The sequence below is a fragment of the Ostrea edulis genome, chromosome 8, assembly GCF_947568905.1.
Source record: "Ostrea edulis chromosome 8, xbOstEdul1.1, whole genome shotgun sequence".
Classification (NCBI taxonomy): domain Eukaryota; kingdom Metazoa; phylum Mollusca; class Bivalvia; order Ostreida; family Ostreidae; genus Ostrea; species Ostrea edulis.
In genome coordinates, this window is record NC_079171.1 from 64179932 (window position 1) to 64193156 (window position 13225).

At 35.4% G+C, this 13225-nt stretch overlaps 1 protein-coding gene and 2 long non-coding RNA genes across 8 annotated transcripts in view; 1 reads left to right on the plus strand and 2 right to left on the minus strand.

The window, feature by feature from the left end:
* The window catches only part of LOC125660925 (sodium-dependent glucose transporter 1A-like), a 210509-nt gene extending 209408 nt beyond the window's left edge, over positions 1 to 1101 (minus strand). For 5 of the 6 annotated variants that reach the window (XM_056146651.1, XM_056146650.1, XM_056146648.1 and 2 more), the window contains exon 1: positions 437 to 1101. The gene's annotated coding sequence lies outside the window, so the exon portion shown is untranslated. The remainder of the gene's footprint in view (positions 1 to 436) is intronic. The other variant, XM_056146647.1, reaches the window with a different exon arrangement.
* An 8147-nt stretch (positions 1102 to 9248) lies between these two features.
* Positions 9249 to 12520, plus strand: LOC125662707 (uncharacterized). The gene is made up of 3 exons (XR_008797750.1): positions 9249 to 9589; positions 12125 to 12199; positions 12417 to 12520. It is a non-coding gene; the product is annotated as an uncharacterized LOC125662707 (long non-coding RNA).
* Positions 12220 to 13225, minus strand: part of LOC125662708 (uncharacterized) — a 1146-nt gene continuing 140 nt past the window's right edge. The window contains exons 1-3 of the long non-coding RNA XR_008797749.1: positions 13201 to 13225; positions 12385 to 12483; positions 12220 to 12271 (exon numbers count right to left, since the gene is read on the minus strand). The exon at positions 13201 to 13225 is cut by the window's right edge and continues 140 nt beyond it. This is a non-coding gene — a long non-coding RNA (uncharacterized LOC125662708). The remainder of the gene's footprint in view (positions 12272 to 12384; positions 12484 to 13200) is intronic.

The window sequence follows — 13225 nt, forward strand, 5'->3', positions numbered from 1 at the left end:
TTTAACCCCCAATAGAATGCTTTTGACGTCTCTCTATCTTCCCTCTTTTATTCGTTTTAGTCCCCTTGAAATGTAAGTGATTATATATACGTATCGTGTCATAACAGAAATTGCAATGACAGATTTAGATCCCCCTTTTCGCCACAAATTTACAATATAATTTGAGTAAAACTCCAAATATTTTACCCCAAATGGCTGTATTTACAGGTGCACACTCTTGCCAACTATAAATTCAGGGCGTTCAATTACTAGTATAAGTTATTTTATTTTCAAAACAATTGTAAGTGTAAATGTCAGTTTAAAGATGGTTTCTGACGACTAATTATTTATGGTTATACTTGTATTTGAAACTGTATAAAGTTTGTGAGTAGTCAGCTGGAAATCTGTCAGTGGACTCTCACTTACAAGTACAGGTTGGGATAAATTTTATACTCGCCAATCAATGAGATGGACTTTTTCAAAAATCCAGAGGCGTCAGTCCGACATACCTAGACGTACATCGTGGCAGAACTTTTATCGCTGAATGTACTACTGTAAAATTATACAGCAATATATTTGTAGCCTTCTGCAATGTTGATAATGACGCTTCTCGAATATACTACCCGGAAGTCTTACACTACTCTTACGCAAGCGTACTACGTCCCGGATCAAGGAAAGATAACTCATGTTTTCGGATTGGCCTATATCCCCTTTGAAGAGGGTGTTACTAAAACGTGGAACGGAAGACGGAACGGAAAACGGAACATAATTTAAGATTGATCGATGTAGCGACGACAACACACAAAAAAAAAAAAAAAAAAAAAAAAAAAAATCGGAAGAAAATACATTACTATGATTAAAATCTAAATTGTGGGAATTTGTTTACAAGCAGTAAAACAATTTTATTTTAAAATTCTGCATCATAAATAATTTATTGATTAAGCGAAGTTAAGAAGAATTCTCATTCTATAGGTTAAACGTCTGTATATGAATGTACAAATTTTACAAGAATTTTGAAATGTCACCATTGACAGATGTGATAGCGAGCAGCGAAACCTATGGGTAGAAAATGGAAAGAACAAGCGTACTTTTATAACCACCAATATCCCCCACCCACCCAACCCCCCCAGCCCCGGGGTGGCAAAAAAGTTATTAAAGCACATCTACATGTAATTTCACGCATAATACAGTGTATGTGTGTACCCAGAACAGTGAGTGTGATATGTATGTATAATAGAGTGTATGTGTGTGTACCTACAACAGGGAGTGTGGTATGTATATATAATACAGTGTATTTGTGTACCTACAACAGGGAGTGTGGTATGTATATATAATACAGTGTATGTACCTACAACAGGGAGTGTGGTATGTATATATAATAGAGTGTATGTGTGTACCCAGAACAGTGAGTGTGGTATGTATATATAATACAGTGTATGTGTATACCTACAACAGGGAGTGTGGTATGTATATATAATACAGTGTATGTGTATACCTACAACAGGGATTGTGGTATGTATATATAATACAGTGTATGTCCCTACAACACTTACAGTGAGTGTGGTATGTATATATAATACAGTGTATGTGTGTACCTACAACAGGGATTGTGGTATGTATATATAATACAGTGTGTGTACCTACAACAGGGATTGTGGTATATATATATATATATATATAATACAGTGTATGTGTGTACCTACAACAGGGAGTGTGGTATGTATATATAATACAGTGTATGTGTGTACCTACAACAGGGAGTGTGGTATGTATATATACTCAGTGTATGTGTGTACCTACAACAGGGAGTGTGGTATGTATATATAATACAGTGTATGTACCTACAACAGGGAGTGTGGTATGTATATATAATACAGTGTATGTGTGTACCTACAACAGGGAGTGTGGTATGTATATATAATACAGTGTATGTACCTACAACAGGGAGTGTGGTATGTATATATAATACAGTGTATGTACCTACAACAGGGAGTGTGGTATGTATATATAATACAGTGTATGTACCTACAACAGGGAGTGTGGTATGTATATATAATACAGTGTATGTACCTACAACAGGGAGTGTGGTATGTATATATAATACAGTGTATGTGTGTGTGTATCTACAACAGGGAGTGTGGTATGTATATATAATACAGTGTATGTGTGTACCTACAACACGGAGTGTGGTATGTATATATATAATACAGTGTATGTGTGTACCTACAACAGGGAGTGTGGTATGTATATATATAATACAGTGTGTGTGTGTACCTACAACAGGGAGTGTGGTATGTATATAACGACAATTTAGGATCTTGTTAAATCAGCAAGTTAAACATGTTGTGTGTAATATATTATTTCATACAGAGACTTTGTGACTGCAGCACTCCAATCCTAAATAGGGAGGACTTCTGGCAGTTCATTTGCAAACTAAATACTTGTATCTTAATATTTAGATTAATAATGAGACGACCTTTTAATTCCATTCAAGCATAAATTGTCTGTTAATCTTTTAGCTAGTTCATATATGTTAATTTCTCATACTATGGATCGTAAAATTCATCTTAGTTTTCAGGTTCTGTTTCGGTCTTTCTTTCCCGTTGTATCTCTTCGGGTTCAACACTAATCCGCAGGATGTCGGTAAATGTACGAACTTTCACATAAAGTCATCCCATATCCTTTATACACACCGGGCTCGCTCGCTTTAAAACTTGTTATACATAAATACATGTATTATACCAGGTGTAGAACTAAATTACGAATAATAGCAAGTTCGATTTAAGAAGGCTATGTTTGGGGAAAATTATTGAAAAAATTATTTTAACTTTTAGAATGTAAAACTTATACGGTACCAATTTTGATGAACCAGATGCGCATTTCGACAAATAATGTCTCTTCAGTAAAGCCGAAATTTTGGAAAATCGAAATGACAATAAACTTGTAGGAGCTAAAGGGAAAACTAGAGTGCTAAAAAATCCCCCCCCCCAAATCTTGTTTTGGGGGGTGGGTGGGGGGTGGGTGGGGGGGGGAGGGTCTTTTCTTCGTTGGATATAAAATTTGAAAATTCGATTCTTTTTCAGTATGATTATTTTTATCATTATTATATTTTCTTTATTAATATTGCTTCCCTTGTTCATGATAAACCTTTTAATTTGCAAACTGCTGACCTCCTCATAACATTATTGCATACAATATTTTCTGTTCCGTTCTGTCTTCTGTTTCATTTTCCGTTCTGCGTTTTAGCAACACCCGATACACAATGGGGTGGGTGAACAAAATGTAGAGGATTGATTGATTGGTTTAATATTGTTTAACGTTCCTCTCGAGAATATTTCACTCATATGGAGACATCACCATTGTCGGTGAAGGGCTACAAAATTTAGGCTTATGTCCGGCGCTTACGGCCTTTGAGCAGGGAGGGATCTTTATCGTGCCACACCTGCTGTGACACCGGACCTCGGTTTATGTGGTCTCATCATAAATACGACAAGCAAGGGGTACTGAGGACCTAATCTAGCCCTGATCCCCACAATTTAACGATTAGAAATGCACGCTTAAACTTTGCAGTGACGGATCCAGAGAGAGAGAGAGAGAGAGAGAGAGAGAGAGAGAGAGAGAGAGAGAGAGAGAGAGGGGGGGGGGATTGCATGATGGAACCTCTCCTTCGTTCGAAAAAAATTGCTTTAAAAAACCGTAAAAATGACGCATTTTGAGGAAGGACCACCCCCCTTTGTAAATCGAAATGACTGATAGAAATCCCATCCCCATTTCAAAAATCCTGGATCCGCCCAGGAGGAGGGGCTGCTTTGTATGAATTTTCTAGCTGCTAGAAAATTTAAATTAGCGGATCTACAGGGTACAGAAGTTGTACCCGACCACGAACCACCCGGCCATTGGTTAAACATATCATTTTTGCCATTTCTTTGTCTTAAATTCCCGCGTTCTCTTATGGAATTTTTTTTATCCGCCTCTGATTTGCAGCTTTCCGGCAAACTCGGTAATCAATCGGAACTTCACTCGGCCTTTCCCGGGGAATGTTTCGGAAAGTTCCGAGAATGTACGGTTGTTAAAAACAAGAGTTATCTTTCTTGCTGAAGCAGAAGACGCAGTGAAAACGAAAATGGATGCCGAAGCAGCATGGTCAGAAAGAGAGCTTATTTTAGGGATATTTGAAGGTACTTAGCAAAAATTACTGTTACATGTAGGTACTATTTATTTTGATGGTTATTTTCCTTTACCTGAGTTGCATGAATGAGGATATTTTTTTTTGGGGGGGGGGGGGGTCATTGTTAAAGTAACCTAATGTAGATATCTGAACGTGTATGTATTATATTAGGGGTGGTACGGTGTATTATATTGATTATTAGAGACCAAATTACTGTTCCCAGTGGATTAATCTCTGGAGTTAGGCCTGCAGGATGACAGAATTTTAAATTTATGCACGCCATCACCAGAGACTGACAGGGGGCATTTATAAATAGGTGTCTCAAGACTTAGGCCACTGATAAAATGTGTTGTGTTTCCGCTAACCCGACCGACCCTAAATTATAGCCCCGACCCTAGAATTTTTTTTCGATATTTAAAAAAAAAATCGTCATTTTCCCGGAAAAAATATATTCCCGGTTCTTGGTTTTCGTTTTAGTTAGACATTGAGATGAAGTCATTCAAACGCTTTAATGATATACAAAACTGCATGGTATTGTGTCAAGCGTTTAAACAACATTGATAATGTTTCTAACTAACAGCATGGATGATGGTTGACCTAGTGGCTAGTACCTCCATGCGTGCTCACGCAACGGTGATTTAACAATTGAAGTTAATAGACAGTCGAGAGACTCTGCCAAGTGTCATGTTTTCATACAAGACTTTCTTTTGTTAAAATTGCCAACTCCTATGTTGTTTTTAGACAGTGGCTATTTAAAGCCATGCACAGTCTTATGCTATCGTTTCAGCGGGCATTACTGTGTATACACGGGGACCCTAGTTTTATATGGAGGTCATGATGCAGAGTGACAGACATGAATGTCCAGTCTGTCAAATTTGTATGCACATCCTTGGTTTCTGCTGCAGTTCTAACTGAAAACACTATGAAAAAGGCCGCAAATAAAGCAGTGAGCGCATTCAAGTTGTTGATGGCTGGTGAGAGCCGAGAGGAAAAAAAGATGTGCAGATTGTTTTTAAAATAAAAATTTATGTCCGGTTAAAAGTTTTAGCTGGAAGAGAGTTGGATCCCATTAGGATAAGTGGGATCTGCCCAGACTGTCTTCCTACCCTTGTTCCATTTAGATTGTGAAAATACATTAGAAGTATTCCTGACCTATGACAACCAATCTAAATGTAGAAACAATATATCTGGTACTTGTAGAGCATAGTGGCATAGAGGAGTTAACTTTTGTGTTTTATGCTAGATATGTTTCATTGAAAAATATAGTTTCTTATAAAACATCTGGAAATAATCCTCAGCCAATAACGGGTGAAATGTTATGATTGAAAGTTTACTTGCAATGCAATTTAAGCAAAATTTATATTTTGAAAGTGTAACATTTCAGTTGATCATCACTGAAGAGACATTATTTGTCGAAATGCGCATCTGGTGCATCAAAATTGGTACCGTTTAAGTTTTACATTATGACCCCTGGGTCGAGGCCTCTGCTGGTGGACTGTTAGTCCCCGAGGGTCTCTACAGCCCAGTAGCTAAGTACTTCGTTACTAGCTTGAAAATACGGATGTATATTTAATTGCTGTTATAAAATTTAGAAATTCATTTCAAAATTAAGGATTATCTCCCTCATGCATAGCTCTTATCCTTGGACGAATTTGGCTCCACTTTTTTGGCACGCTGTTTTTGGCTATATTTAGCTCTAAAACTTCATAGTTATTTCGGATTTCAAACATTTCGGTTGAGCATCACTGAAGAGACATTATTTGTGGAAATGCGCATCTGGTGCATCAAAATTGGTACCGTATAAGTTTTACATTCAATAGAACATTTAACTTGTGCAGTAATTGGGGCTATACGGACCGTGGATATATCGGCCTGGATAGCTCAGTGGTTAGAGCACCTGACTAGAAATGCAGGGGTCCAGCCAAAGATTGTCTCTTTCCCATACTACATTTGGTGCCGTTGACCACCCCTGGTGATGCAGGTTGGGTTGTCAGGGGCGAAAAGAAACTGGGTTGATATTGAAAGACAATTATAAAATTATAATTGATCTTAAGGAGGGAGGAATGTAGTAATTAGGGCTATACGGACTGGATAGCTCAGTGGTTAGAGCACCTGCCTAGTAATGCAGGGGTCCCGGGTTCGATTCCCGGTACAACCAAAGATTTTCTACTCCTTCCTATACTACACTTGTTACGAGTTTACAATGTTTTTGCATACTTTGAAAAAATAAAATTAAAAAAAAAAATAAAATTTATTTCCTACCTACCTACCCTATTTTTTTCTGGAACGTTAGCGGAAACTCAACAATTTTTATCGTTGGCCTTAGTCAAGTATTGAATATAAAAAATTGTAGTGGAAAAATCAATAGAAATGTTTTCAAAATCTACAATGATACACAATTATAAGTCGTAATACAATCATCCCCATGTAGTGTAGATCTCTACACGTGTAGTATTTACAATCATCCCCATGTAGTGTAGATCTATACACGTGTAGTATTTACAATCATCCCCATGTCGTGTAGATCTATACACGTGTAGTATTTACAATCATCCCCATGTAGTGTAGATCTATACACGTGTAGTATTTACAATCATCCCCATGTAGTGTAGATCTCTACACGTGTAGTATTTACAATCATCCCCATGTAGTGTACATCTATACACGTGTAGTATTTACAATCATCCCCATGTAGTGTAGATCTATACACGTGTAGTATTTACAATCATCCCCATGTAGTGTAGATCTATACACGGGTAGTATTTACAATCATCCCCATGTAGTGTAGATCTATACACGTGTAGTATTTACAATCATCCCCATGTAGTGTAGATCTATACACGTGTAGTATTTAAAGGAGAAAGGAAAGCCTGACCGGGAAACAAACCCGGGACCCCTGCATTACTAGTCAGGTGCTCTAACCACTGAGCTATCCAGGCCGATATCCACGGTCCCTATAGCACTAATTACTACACACGTACCAACACTTCTCCACGAGTTACGTCCCTTTGTGGGATCTGGACTGTCAGCCAAAGGTCAATCAGTGAAAAACTAAGTTTTCCTTTTTTAGCTTACCAAATATAAGATGATATTACTGTGAATATTAAGTAATTATCAAGCTCTCATACAAATTATATCAATGGGTCGCCCCCACCCAAAATGGTAGTTGACTGCAATTGATGGAAAAATAACAATTTGTGTCAAAGCTACAGGTAAGGCCAAAAACAAATATATGTTGGTTTCCACTTTCACCTCCCAAATTTTAAAAGGTCGGTTGGTAGGTTTTTTTTGTTTTTGTATTTTTTGTTGTTGATTTTATAGGTTGAATAATTTTCTAATGATTTAGTATTCTACTATGCATACAATAAATTGATTATTTAGTATTAATGAAATAAAATTTATATAATGAATCAATACATTTCTTCACTCTACTATAAACAAAAACTGTTTCTGGGTTTTGGAATCTGACTAGTATTTGTGCATAATAAATAACTTAATAGATATACTCTTGTTGTAGTGATGACATTTTGCAAAAATCTGTGAGAATGGAAAAAAGTGTGTTAGGGTCGGCAGAAATTTTTAGGGTAGGCAGGGAAAGTGGAGACCAACATATACTTTTTTGGCCTAAGATAATCTTACAAAGGCCCACGTAGGAAAATACAATGTTTAACCAGGAGATGGCGGTCAAGGGACATAACTTGCACGAAGTGTTGATACGTGTATTCAAGTTTGTAGACACAATATCATAACTGAGGGGGTGTTACAAAAATATGTCGAATGTGAAACAGGAAGGAAGAAAATGCTATGGATCAGACCGTGATTTGAACCTTGATCCACTGATTCTCTAGTCAGGTGCTCTACCAATTGAGCTAACTGGCCAACAGCGATCGCACCCGGCTGAGCGCTACATTCCTCCCTCCTTAAATGTCTTCACACTTGAAGACATCAACCCAGGATGTTAATCAGGTATTTTCACCTGTCAATTCCAGAGGCTGGTATACATGCAGCGTGCAAGGTAACAAGAAGGGAGAAAATGCATTGGACCAGACCAGGATTTGAACCTGCGCCCCCTGAATCTCTAGTCATTACATATGCGCTCTAACAACTGAGCTAACTGGCCATCGGCGATCGAACCCGGTTGACCGATCAAATATGAAATCTATATCAAAGCTTCCTGACATAGTGCAGATTCAAGTTTGTTCAAATCATGCCTCCAGGGGTAGGGTGGGGCCACAATATGGGATAAAAGTTTTAAAGGTGAATATATCGAGGGAAAATCTTTGCAAATCTTCTCAAGAACCTTTTGGACAGAAAAGTTGAAAGATAAATGAAAGCTTCCTGACATAGTGCAGATTTAAGTTTGATCAAATCATGGCCCCCCGGTGGTAAGGTGGAGTCACAATAGGGGATCAAAGGTTTATATACTGATATAAAAATATCTCTTGAACTATTTAAGCTAGGGTTTTCATTATTTCGTATATACAGTCTACTCCGGATGTAATGAAATCAAGGGGACCGACCTGAATTGTTCATTATATCCAAAGTTCAATATAAACAATCTTGAACTACACAAATATTGCTACTGGTGGATTTATTTTAACTTAAATATAACCAATATTTCAATATAACCAACTTCAATATCAGTGGAGTGGACTGTATGTATGTTCCTTCGGCAAGATCTTTCATGTGATCCGATGTAGTGTGACCTTGATCTGGAAGTATGACATACTTTTAAAAATAATTCTGACCTATAAATTCTGATTGTCATCAAAATACATTTCATAGCGCTATTTCATGTATGATGAAGCCTTGGGCTAACCTCATTCATATGAATAGATAATTCGTATTTTTATCATGCTACATGTATCACAAGTACGCATTACTTTGGGGGTGTAAAGCGTAATTAAATTCGCTAATGCATAATTGTACGCATGATTTTCAACTGAAATGCGTATTTGGTAAAATTCAACAAGTGTTTACATTAATACCCACCTTATCTAGAGCTTTGGTTCACTGAACTATTTAAGGTAGGCCTAGGTCTTTCGTATTTTGAATATGAATAGCCGTGTTTCGAGTTACTCCGGAACACAGTGTTTATTCTGTGTTTAGTCACGCCGCGTCAAAAATGTTCCACAGGGTTACTTCCGGTTTATCGTTGTTTTACCTTTGTAAACCAACAGTTGACACTTCGTGTATTAGGCCTAGGCTTAATTTTGTCGATCATCATGAAATTGAAATACACATTTAATAGTTTGGGGTGTATGCGGTACATATTTGTTTATGAGCGTTTGATAAGCTACTATTGATCTACGAAATACAACGAAAGACTTCGTCAAGAACAGAAGAAGACGATGTCGTGTAACTCACACAAGGCCCAGCTGTCTAGTAACCGGAGGGGTAAAGGAAAAGAACGTATTAGACTCACTGAAACCTGTCAAACAGGTAAAATGAAAATTATGACGACATTATATATATATATATATATATATGATTAAACAAAACACAATGTGCACTGCTTCATAAAGCAGGCATTAGGTCCAGTACAGTCTATAGGGCCTATGTGAAATAGAATTTACGTTACCAAATCAGGGCCAAAATGGGCATAAACATGTAACATATATAACCAGGTCCATTCCAAAGACTATTTCTACCTACGTAGCTATTAATAGCTACCTAGGTATTTAAAGCTACTTAAAGTACCTACTTTTACATGTTTTTAAAGATATAAATAAATAATAATTAAGGCACATCTTTTAAACAGGTCAGTCGTTTTATGTATCATGTTGTGCATGTGCATGACAAAATTCGGAGTTTAAATTTAAATACTTTACGAGGGTGGAAAATGTAGAGGAAATTGCATGAAAAATCGACTCAAAAACTTTTAATGTAAGAGTGCATGAATGTTAACTTTAAAATTAATAAAGATTTGTAAAACATTCTAGACTTCTTATCATGTATCTTTGATCCTAAGTTCCTAGAGAATGGAAGTGGGTGCAGTTATTGATGCAAATTTGAAAGTAATCATTTTTTTGTCCAATATTTTTGTGGTATTCATTGTCAGTATAAGTGAATCAAGAAATTTGGTACACACCATGCGTTTGGCCAGGAAATGCAAGTAAAGGAAAACGTAGGTAAAAATAGCTACCTGGAGTAGGTTTAAATACCTAGGTAGCTATAAGTAGCTACATAGGTAGAAATAGTCTTTGGGCTGGACCTGATAATTATTGATATAAAATATAGATAATGACAATACACAGTGAAAAGTAATAGATTAGCTATAATATTATAGGTATTTGAAATGGCTTTATTATTTAAAGCTAGTTTAGATTGAATTAGACTGGGTTTCTGAGTGCAATGGTATAGCCATATGTGAGTGAGGATAAAATTATCTACTTGGGTATAGTCAATATGCTGTCTAATTTGAAACAATCTAATTAAAATCAGATCTTTGATCTGCTCATGCAATCGCTACACAAAGTGTAGGGATTGCATGAGCGGATCAAAGATCTAATTTTAATTAGATTGATTCGACTTTTAATTTACTTGAATTTTCACTATGCTCAGCTGATCTCTAAGAAAAGACTGCACTTGTTATGCAACTGGTGTATAGTCCTTTGTGTAGCGATTGCATGAGCGGATCAAAGATATAATTTTAATTAGATTGAATTTGAAAATAATTATTTATCAACTAATACTTGTGTTACAAATTAAGTCTTTGGAGTTTGACTTCTAATGATATACTCATGTAATTGGAAGAATTTTTAGCATGACTATTTATTGTTGTAGTCATTTTATTGACTTTTCACAATCCAGTAGGTATTTGTGATTACTGCTCATATCTATATCACTGAACAAAATATATATCTGATCATGATTAAGGTAATATTATTCCTTTCAGCAACATAATTTCAATTATGTGCTCATAGACTGCTCCAGCACAATCTCTAGTATAATTAGCTATATAAATATGCTAATCAAGCTATATAGCTTTTTAAAGCTAATTGAAATTGCTTGATATAACTATTTCAAATCTTCTATCAAATATATTTTTAAAGCATAACAATTGAATTTCTAAGTGAAAATATTTCATCCTTGTACTTGAAACAACACACTGTAAACAAAAAAAGCTTCTTAAACTATGTACCTTAGGAAGAATTTTGATTCAAAATTGTCAAATGTTTAGGATTATTAAGTTGTTACAGATTCCACATTGTAAAGTCATCATATACTTATCAAAGCTTCGACACACATAAGGCAGTGGACAGTTATCAATACAAAAGAAATTCTCTTTTCATGAAAATTCTTAAAATGACATATGATCTATACCTAGAATAGTGTTGTGGTTAGTTCAAAGAAGATGTATATTGTTATGTGTCATTGCACTTAAGAAATTTAATCGAAACTAGCTTAATGAAGCTGTTTGAAATAGCTTTATAAAACTATATAGCTAAATATAGAGATTGTGCTGGGCCTGATAGATATAGCAATACAGAGGAAATCCGTCATATGCATCAAAAGTTTGAAAAAGGTGAATTGACTTAAATATAAATTTATGAACAAAATTGAAAGGAAAAAAAAGAAATTAGGAAGAATCTTTTCTCTTCATTTAAAACATGTTGGGTAGATTTTGAAGTTGTTTAACTCGGCTTTATACATGATGTCAGATCTCTGAATGCAAGCAAGCTCTCATGTGACTGCAATGTGTAGGGGAAATCAGATATATGTACAATACATATGGTAAGCTTTATTGATAAAAATCATGAAAACTCATACATTCAGTTTTAATATGAATTACTTCATGTATTTCCAAATAAGTTAAAAAAATATACATGTATGTACAGTGAACAGTATTTTTAACAAATACATGAATTATAATTTCAGCATTATTTATTTATCTTATTTTCTTTTTTACATCTTTGCTTCTCAAATTGACAAAAAGTCTATTATCAATATTGTGGCATCCCTCCTCTTTTTCAGGTTAATGGGAACAGGATAATTTTCCATACCTTTCACTTGAGGTCTTCAGTTTCATCATTAATCATCTGAATGTCGGTATGCCAAACTCTCATGATGTCATGTAATTACTGGATATTCCTTAACACTGGTTTATTTAAACCACACTACCTATAGCATTGCCAAATATTAGACTGAAAATTTTCAAATACACAAGATTTGAAGCAGCAAAAGAAAAGAATTACATATGTATAACACACAAAAAAGAAGAAATTAATTCTCACCTGGCTGATGTGAACTTTTTACTCCTTTTTAGCTCCCTTTCACTGCATACCAGCCAATAACTAGCAGTCATTATATGCAGATCAGCCATTGTTATCAACCTGTGTATATATATGTTGAATAAAATATGAATGAAAATTGTTGTTCTTTGTTATTCTTTTTAAAATATATATATACTCAATAGTATATTTCCTTACACAGTACTGAATCAAAGGGGTAGGAAGCAAATATATAATATATAACCTGGCTCATGTTCAGCTGGTTCCATTCTTGTATACAAGTGGTTTGAGTGGAAATGTACATATCTGATGTACATGTAAAGTACCTTGATTGCACAGGCAATATGCATCACTTGTGTTCGAATTTACTATTAAAGAGTACTCTTTAATAATAAATTCGACCCCAAGCGATGCATATTGCCTGTGCTTGATTGGTATTAAAAGTTGGAGAAAAGATCAATGTTCTTTGATATAATTCAAAATTTTGCAGTGAATGAACCATCAGTATGGAGCTTGACTAAATGATCATGCAAATTCTAGTATAGATCCGTAGGGATATATTATCTGGTGTTCTCATATTTTATTTCATTGGCAGATATATATACCCCCCCCCCCCTCACTCCCTTGTGAAATTGCTTCATAATTTTTATGAGCCTGAACCATAAGTTCATAATTGAAATTCTCTATTTAATGTCACATGAACACCGTTGTAAAATACATACACTGCTCAGATGTGGATGAGGGTACAAGTATACCTATTCTTAAAGATTGACAAGATTTTGCACAGTCTATATTATAATTTTAAGAGTCAGTACAAACCTCTTGGTTTTCCTAAAAGTTAATA